The sequence below is a fragment of the Parus major genome, chromosome 20 (assembly GCF_001522545.3).
Source record: "Parus major isolate Abel chromosome 20, Parus_major1.1, whole genome shotgun sequence".
NCBI classification, from domain to species: domain Eukaryota; kingdom Metazoa; phylum Chordata; class Aves; order Passeriformes; family Paridae; genus Parus; species Parus major.
This window is the reverse complement of record NC_031788.1, coordinates 12299393-12309133: the sequence shown is the minus strand read 5'-3', so window position 1 is coordinate 12309133 and position 9741 is coordinate 12299393. Positions and strand designations below refer to the sequence as shown.

At 46.9% G+C, this 9741-nt stretch overlaps 1 protein-coding gene across 2 annotated transcripts in view; it reads left to right on the top strand.

Annotated features, from left to right (window-relative positions):
* CASS4 (Cas scaffold protein family member 4) overlaps nucleotides 1-9741 on the top strand; it is a 19275-nt gene that overhangs the window by 804 nt on the left and 8730 nt on the right. The gene's annotated exons all lie outside the window — the stretch shown is intronic.

The window sequence follows — 9741 nt, the reverse complement described above, 5'->3', positions numbered from 1 at the left end:
GGGGGTCGGGCTCTGCTCCCAGGAACAGGGACAGGAGGAGAGGGAACGGCCTCAGGCTGGGCCAGGGGAGCTCAGGGGGGACAGAGCAGGAATTTCCCCATGGAAAGGGAGCTCAGGCACTGGAACTGCCCAGGGAGGTTTGGATCCCCATCCCTGGAGGTGTCCCAGGAATTCCTGGAGGTGGCACTGAGTGCTCTGGATGGGGACAGGGTGGGGATGGGGCACAGCAGGGACTCAATGGGCTCAGGGGTCTCTCCCAACCTCAGTGGCTCTGTGTTTCTGTGAAGTGTTTGGGTTCCTCATCTCAGGGGGACAGAAGGTTCTGGCACCTCACGTCTCCCTGTGCTTTTCATGGTGACAAAGCCACTGACTGGGAGAAATGTCTTGGTGAGGATCCTGAATAAAGCAGGATTGAAAACCAACAAATACCTGGAAATAACCTCATTTGTGAAATGATAAAGATACAATGTCAAGGTTCCACCTTACTGCTGTGCTGCAGTGACATTAGAGACACAGATCCTTTGCCAGAGACTTTCAGTGACAGCCCTGGTGTCCTCTTGCATGACATAATTTCTTTATGTTACATGCAAACCAGAAAACATTTTGAAACACTTTGTGTTCCTATTTTGAAAGACTGGACCCAGTGTATAAGGTTTGCTACATTTATTTTTGTACCCATATTCCATCCAGATTAATTTTATATTGACCAGAGGTCCTGCTGTACCTGTAAGAGTTGGAGAATGCTGAAATCCTAATTCAAAGTCAGTGCCTTGCTGTCCTGCTGTCTGCAGGTCTCAAAGGTGTAATGGAATTAATTTCATCACAGATTATGACCTCAGTGTTTGCTGTAAATAAACTGCCTCCTGGAAATTTAATAGAAAATGTAGTGGGGGAAAAGCTTAGTAGGAGCTCAGTGAGTCATTTTGTTACACTAAATTTTCCATCAAGACTTGTAAAGATTAGGGGGCTACGTTTCACACTGAGTCTTCAGTAACTGAGGCAGGACATCTTTCATCTCTATATAGCAGAATTCTCTATTTCTACATATATTTCCAGTTCTCTTGAGTGGATTGTCAATAAATCAATGTACTGCCAGCAAACTGATTCTCTGTTCTGCTGTGAGCATTTCAGACATGGCCAGAGCCAGTCAACTTCAGCTGAGTAATAATAAACCAAACTAATTTCTGCAACATCATTTATGAACTCTTTCTAAGGCCCCTACCCTGGCAGCACTGTTTATTATAAAATTTTAATAATACAAAAATACAAAGGGTTTTTTTTCCCCCACTCTCCGGACTCCTTGAAGCACCAACCCTCAGCAGAATTGCTGTGACAGGAAACACTCTGCAATTATCCCCGTGCCCCAAATACTGCACCTGCCCAGGGAATCACCTCTGAAAGAGATTTCAGTCTCAGTTGAGCCAGCAAATGTTGCTGTTTGTTTGTTGTTGCACAGGAAGCGTTGCAGCCCTCGCTGCAATTTCAAACCCCGTGAGCTCCGTGGGTTCCTGCGGTGGGACAGCTTTGGCTGAGCTGCTGCCAGAGGGAAAGGGGGAGAGTGTTTGGATGTGCATGAAGTGGATCTGGAGTTTATTTCTCCTAAAATGACCTGTTCACATCTTCCCACCTCGCCCACAAATTGGGGTGTGGGGAATGAGCCTCTGTCCGTGTGCCCCGCTCAGGTGAGACCCCAGCTGGGGTCTGGGAGGAGCTGGAGCTGCTGCAGAGGGTCCAGAGGAGGCTCCAGGAGGAGCAGAGGGATGGAGCAGCTCTGCTGGGAGAGCTGGGATTGCTCACCTGGACAGGAGAAGCTTTGGGGTGAGCTCAGGGTGGCCTGGAGGAGCTGCAGGAAAGATGGAGAGAGACAATTCCCAAGGGATGGAGGGCCAGGAGCCAGGGAATGGCTCCCAGTGCCAGAGGGCAGGGCTGGATGGGATATTGGGCAGGAATTGTTCCCTGGCAGGGTGGGCAGGCCCTGGAACAGCTGCCCAGAGCAGCTGGGGCTGCCCCTGGAGTGTCCCAGGCCAGGCTGGACACTGGGGCTGGGAGCAGCCTGGGATAGGGGAAGGTGTCCCTGAACAGCAGCAATTCCCTCTGGGATTCATTCATGGGAACACTGAATTGCATCTGAAAGTAGTTCTGTGGCCACAAGTTGTGGGTTTGTAACTGATATTTCTCCATCATTTCAAATGCTGGAGCACCTGAAAAACTCCAGGGTAGCAAATGAATGGCTCCTGATCACCTGCACAGAGGGTCTGAAGGGCTCAAACTGATATTCTGATATTAAAAAAAAAAAGAGGAGAAAGAAGAGAAAAACCACAAAGACCCTGAAATGGGCCACTTTGTGCCAGGAGTTCTTTCTCCTCTGCACAGCAGCTGGTTTGCTCCCAGCCCAGAGGTGTAGATTTTGTTGATGAAACTTTTCAATTCAACATTTTCCACTCAAGATACTCAAGTCTTTTCTAGCTACAGGATTGTGCCTTTGGGAGCCAGTGTCTAATTTAATCTTGAAGCTACTGTGGAAAGAGGAAGGAAGAGGCTTTTACCAGAGAAAAGCCAGCGTGTACAAAGGCAAAACCAGTAAAAATTTGCAAACCCCAAAATATCCTGAGTCCAAAGTGGTAAAACCTGTGCACCAGAATGACCTGGACTCAGCTGTGGCCAAGCAAATAGCAACTATTAATAATTTTAAATAACATTTCACCTTAATAATATTCAAGGATTTTTTTTTTAGCCTATTTCAAGAAAACCCTTCAGCTGCAGGTCATATTTAGTTTTCCTCCTCAAGTTTTCTGCCTCTTGCAGGGTGAGGTTGTTTTGCAGGGGGTTTATAACCACAAAGGGGTTCTGTTCAGGTTTCTAGTGACAGGTTAGAAATATACCAAACCTCACACCACTTTTAAGCTAAGAAAAAAATAAAATAATAATAATAAAAAAAACCCAAACCAAAAATCAAATGAAAGCTATAAAACCCCAAACACAACAAACCAGGAGTAAAAAATGCTGCTGCAAAAACGCTCCCAAATCCAATCCTTGTCCTGCTGCAGCCCTGCTGCCCTGGGGTTTCTGTTCAGAGCAGGGAAGGCTCCCTGCAGGGGAGTCTGTGTGTCCTGCACATCACCAGCTGCAGCCCAGCAGCTCCTGGAGAGAATTCTGCTACGTAATGAGCTCCCCCCATTCCCAGAGCAGCTTTTCTGGGGCAGGAGGTGACAGAGGCTGAGCTTTCCCTCTCCAGGCTCCCAGCCAGAGCCTCCAGTGCTGCCTGAGCCACTGACAGGGCTGGGGAGATCCTCCTCCTCCTCCTCCTCCTCAGGTGATGGACTAGCAGGGAAACAGGCAGAAAAATGAAGGTCAATGTAAGTACTGGGTTATTTTCTTTCTGCTGCAGTTAATTTAATGATTTTCCTGATTTCATTTGTAGTGGATAGAGGGGGAAATCTGGGTTTTCCCTGCCAGGGTCCCTTTGCAAGGTGTGTGTTCAGCTGATTTGCACATCACTAAAGGAGCACGTGCTCTTGATTTTTAAAATATAATCCAAATGACTCCCTTCTCCAGAACAGCAGTGTGACTGAGGAGGGTGAGGGTTTGTTCTGTGTGCAGTGAGTAATAACAAGTTCATTAAAAATGATCATGAATGACCCAGACTGGTCACTTCCACATTCTCTTGGAAAAAAAACGAGGTTAAGAGTTGAGCTGTACATTACCTCAAAAAAGATGATGATTTTGCACCGATTCCTAGAAGATGGGCAATGGAAATGTCTCAAGAACTGAGGTCACTGTGTGATGAGGAAAACACCAAGAAATTTCAGCCTGAGCCCTGTGAGCCTTCTCACCGAGGGAAAGGACTGGCCACGTCCTGCCTGCAGGGAGAGCTGGAGCTCAGAAGAGGAGAGGACGCTCATTTTTGGGAAATACTGTTCTCTCCTGGTGCTGAGGGCAACGAGCCATGGCTCAAACGCATTTTGGAGCTGTTTGTCCCCGGCTGTGCCTGCAGTCCCTGGGCTGGGCTTTGTGCTGAGCTGGGCTCTGGCTGTGAGGAGCCAGAGGCAGCTGGGGACAGCAGGAGAGGTGTCCAGGACACAGCAAAAGCCGCTTTGCCCAGGGAAATATCACAACTTCTGCGCTATTTCTTCAAAAACCATACACTTCTCGATTGATTGGGTGCATTTCATTGGTTTGCTCCGAAACAGGACCTTTGCAGGGATGTGCAGAGGGCAGGGTGAGGATTTGGGGGGCAGGCAGAGAGCCCCAGGATGCCGCAGCTCTGGGAGTTGTGATGCTGATGCTGCTGTTGATTCTTTGTGAAACAGAAACCCCCACCCTGAGCTCAGCCTCTCCACTGCTTGGAAAAAGGGCACAGCACACAGGGACAGCACCAGGAATTGCTGAAAAAATTCCCTTTTTTCAATGAAAAATGTGCCATTTGCTCCTGCTGAGCTTCCCTGGGAAAGTTTTGCCTGATCTATAGGCAGGGAGAGCAAGGAGGGTGAGGACCCTGCTCTGAGGAGGCTGCTTGTACTCAGCAGGACTTTCTGTATCTGTAAACAGAAATAACAGAAAAATAGAAATAAATGTATTCAGGCATAATCAAGATACTGAAAGGTTTAAAAAAGTCAAAAAAAACTAAAGTGGTTGGCTGCATATGGGAAAAATAATTTTAAAAAAAATAAAATTTGAGGACCCAAAAGACAGGAATGTCACACAGGGAGGGTTTGGAGCAGCAGGAAGTGACAGTTTATTTTCCCTTGAATTCACATAAAAATGCTGTGAGTGGGATGAACTCCTGGCTGCACTTGCCCGTTCTGGTGATTTTAGCCAGGATTGGATTGACTTTATTTGTGGAGAAAAGAGAGTTTGGGGGGAATTAACAGAGCTCCAGCTTGTAATTCCCACCTCTGCAGCACTGCCTTGTGTGAAACTGCAGGGTTTGTAAGCTTGCATTTTTAAAGTGGTGGTTCTGTGTTTAATCAAAAACTGATTTGACCATTTAGAATTCCAAACCTGCTGATCAGCACCTGCTCCCACCCCCACAAAACCAATTAAAGCAGGACCCTGATGTTGATTCCTCCTCGAAGCTCACACAAAACTTGTGCATGAGCTGACCATTTCTTTCCCAAAATACACAAACAAAACAAAAAAAATGCAGAAGGACCTTCTGCAAGTCACAGGAAATGCTGCACATGCAGGTAGAGAACGATCTGAGCTTTTAAGGGAAACTCTCCTCTTTTCCTGTGGATGTTGATGTGAACTCTCTGCAATTAACTGGGTGAATTTAAGTGACTCAACGTGGTCTGGGGTTTAGAAGGGAATTCTCAGGGAAGCCTGTTCCCAGCTAATGGATGATGGAGAATGTTTATTTCTGCAGCTTTGTTGGGAGGTGAAGGGATTAACTGGAAGCTGCTCTGTAAACATGTCAGAGGTGTCACTGATGCATGAGCAGAGCTGTTTAGCAAACACAGCCCGCTGCTCTAGCTCTTCCTCCTCAAGTATTTTAAGTCCCACTTTCCTGCAGTAAAAGAGCTCACACATTTATTGATGTGCAGCATGAGAAACATTTCTCTCGCTCCACAAAAATCCCAGGATTAAACTGTCTTCTTTATTTACACAATAGGGGTTTTAAAGAAGCAAATTGAAGATAATGAATGAAAAATATCTTTTTTATCTGAAATGCTGTGAAACCCATTCACATGGAATAACATGGGGTAGTAAACTGAGATTTCCAAACACAAGCTGAGTGGGACAGGAGCACAGAGAAATTATTTTGTGAGGCTTGTGGGCAAGATGCTCAAATTATCACGTGCTGTACATCACTGTGTTCACCTGGATTTTTCTAGCAATATTTGTATATATTTTATAATGATATTTTTTTCTGTTGCATGGGCCTAGACACTAAAGATCAGGTTTGGGGTAGGAGAGGCCTCAGGAGATTTTAGTAACAGTGGGATGTTTTTTCCTTAGCATAAATATCTATTGTGTACACAGAGCACAGATGTCAGTCTGAGGGTATAAAACTTTACATTATAGAACTGGGCCCTGATCAGCTTTACTGCTCTTAATTACAATTTCTCCATTAATAAACATGAGGTAGCAGCTTTCATTCCTATGACTCCCAAGGGCTGCTAAGGCTTTATAGAGGGACCAGTGCTGGATAAGGATCTGCAAACAACAGAGATGTGGAAAGTCCAATTTGGGAGGGGAATGGCTCTCTCCACATCTGAGCCACACTCCAATAATGGAGATGCACCTCCAGCCACATGAGAACTTTTGAAGTGATGCTGTTCCAGAGACCCTGCACTGTAAATCCCTTCAGTGTGTGACCCACTTGCTTTGCCCTGGGGTGGCTGGGGGCTCTGGGGGTCCCAGTGCCTCGGGAGGAGCTGCAGGGGACCAATTCTTCCTCTTTTCCAGGCCTGTGCTCTGTCACCAGCTCATTTAAACCCACTCAAGGTGCCTCTCAAGGTGCTTTTTGTGGATGTTCTTTGTCTTAGGAGAGGTTTTCCAAGGCTGCTGGTGGGGCTGAAGCAGGGAGCAAAGAAAGAAAATCTCTTCGACCCCACCTGTGCTGCTTTAGTGCTTTTTCCACGTTGGTTATTTACAGACACAAAGCACAGAGAGCTCCACAAGCCCTGGCTGGGGAGGACACGTTGGACAGCTCGAGCTCTGCTGGCTGTCAGGGAAAAACGCTGCTTCCAGCACAGTCCCCTCCTCGCTGAGCATCCCAAAGGGCTCTGGATCCTGGGAATGCAGCGCTTGTTTACAGTCACGGCCAGGTCAGGGCTGCTGCTGCTCCCAGCAGAGGAAGGGGCTGCCACAGTGATGCCTCACACATGTCCTGGGAGCTGGGGGAGCAGGCAGGGCCTGGGCTCCGGCCACAGCCACCGTGGGATGATCCAGAGCTGACTGCAGATAACCCCAAACCACAGAGTGCACACAGGTGAGGGGCGAGCACCCACCTCCTGCAGCTCCTGGGGCAGTGCTGTGCACCCTGCTGAAATACTGAAATACTGAAATGCTGAAATACTGGAATACTGAAATACTGAAATGCTGAAATACTGGAATACTGGAATACTGAAATACAGAAATACTGAAATGCTGGAATGCTGAAATACTGAAATACTGAAATACTGGAATACTGGAATACTGAAATACAGAAATACTGAAATGCTGGAATGCTGGAATACTGGAATACTGGAATACTGAAATACTGAAATACTGAAATACAGAAATACTGGAATGCTGGAATGCTGGAATACTGGAATACTGGAATACTGAAATACTGAAATACTGAAATACAGAAATACTGGAATACTGAAATACAGAAATACTGGAATACTGAAATACAGAAATACTGGAATACTGGAATACTGAAATAATGAAATACTGAAATGCTGGAATGCTGAAATACTGAAATACTGAAATACTGGAATACTGAAATACTGGAATACTGAAATACAGAAATACTGGAATACTGGAATACTGAAATAATGAAATACTGAAATACTAGAATACTGAAATACTGAATTACTGAATATTGAAATATTGAAATACTGAAGTACTGAAATACCCAGAGTGCACAGCAAGGATGTGCTCTGCAGCTCCACTGTGTCGAGTGCTTGTCCTGAAACTTGGAAGTTAATTAAGCCCTACCTTAGCTGGAAAACCTTTGAGGCTTGTTTTTTTTTTAAATGTTTTTTTATTTTTTGATCTCTTCTTTTTAAGAGCTCCACTGACCCTGCTTGTTCAAGGTGTGACAACCTCTCAGTCCAGCCATTTTCTACAGACTGGAGTTTAGGGCTTGTCTCCATCACTTCTCTAGTCAAAGTCTTCATTTTTCCATTCCAGCTCTCTGGATGGGATATGAGATGATCCATGAATGGATCTGTTTTCAAGCTAGGCCAGGTTCCCCAGAGTGCCCTATGATTTAACTGATTAATAATTAATCTCCCTCTTGGCTTGATTTGGGATGATTCCAGAGGTTCCTGGATAGATTATAGATGTGAGCTCACATGCTCCAGTGTGAGCTCCAGAAATGCAAAATTTGAGCCAGGGTGTTCTGCCCCAGCCTGGCCTCTGGCTGGGGGCTGCTGGCCCTGGGATATTCACACATCTTTATTGGCCAAACCAAAGGAATGTGTGCTGTGTCCCCAGCAGGGACCCCTCTGATGGAAAGCTTTGTGTCTCTGGTTATAAAATTGGGCTCAGCAGCATCTTGAGTGTGCTGCTGACACAGGAAAGACTTGTCTGGGGAAACATCAATATTTAGATGCCTCTTAAAACCACAGTGTGAACCAAATGTTCCTCTCAGCTGTGTGGGTACAAGTAGGAAGGGCAGCCTTGCTGTGTGTGCCCAGCTCAGATCCTCACCCCAGCCTTCCTGGCCCTTCACCCATTTCCTGCGTGGGCCTGGATAAGGCTCTTCACGTTGGAAAAGGGGGAGAGTTTTCCTCTGCCCACCCTCCTCAGGGCTGAGGAAGAAGATCTGTCCTTCAGAAGTGTGTCTGTGCAGCATCCAAACCCATGGACCGAGCAGTGTTGATGAAAAGCAGGAAAAGTTGGCTGTTCTCCCGTTTGTTTTTAAAGTGTAGAGCCCAGGCCCGCCCCAGAGGGGGATTCCTGAGGGCCCAACTCCATCAAAAGTGGACTCCCATGTTCAAAGAAAAAGCCAGGCTGGACCATGAGGCCAAAGGGGCTGTTGTCCACGCTGGCAGCTGCCCTTGTCCCACAAAAAAGCCATTGTTCACAGCCAGCCCGACCACGAAACGCCTGCAGCCAACAGCGGGCCCTGGTCGCCAGCTGAGCTGACAAATTTGAGTTCTTCTGCTGCAGCTTCAAGCCAGCTGCTGCCTCACAGCAAATGCTCTGGACAAAAATACAGGGCATCACGTTTCCTATTTGGGTGCTATCTCTCTGGACAGTACTCGCACTTTCTGATAAGAAATTCATGCTGAGACACAGCCAGTGTCCCACTGACCGGGGAGCAGACAGCGCCGTTCTAAAGCTGAAAGCAAAATCTATCTTGTACTGAAAAAGAACTAAAAAATGACATCCACAGCTTTCTCTACCCTTTGCACAAATGCCTGGGGTGACTGAAGCTGGCTCTGGCTGCCCCATCCCTGCAAGTGTCCAAGGGCAGGCTGGACAGGGCTTGGAGCAACCTGGGATAGTGGGAGGTGTCCCCACCCATGGCAGGGACAGGGATGAGATGATTTTCCCTTCCCACCCAAAGCATTCCATGATTCTGTGGTCTTGTAATGAGTAAGTATGAGATGAAGAATTCACAGAATGGCAGTAGGAACCTGTTTTCCAGAGAGGGATCATTAGGGTCGAAAAAGGACCTCTGGAGATCACCCGGTCCAACCCTGCTGCCAAGGCAGGGTCACCTGGAGCAGGTGACACAGGAATGCATCCAGGTGGGTTTGGGGTGTCTCCAGAGAGGGACACTCCACACCCTCCCTGGGCAGCTGCTCCAGGGCTCTGCCACCCTCATGGAAAGAGCTTCTTCCTCATTTTGAGGTGGAACTTCTTGTGTTTTAGCTTACAAGTCCAATATATGTAAGTCTAATACAATAAATCTAAATAACAAAGATTAGCAGTGCTCTTCAAGAGCCTCGAGCAGGCAAGGGTGATGAAGAAATATATCACAGTGATTTCATTATTATCTATTTCCTTATTGCACTGAGCATAGCAGACACAAAGTGCCACGGTTTAACTCTGAAACCAGTGCTCCAGAGGGGTTGTTCA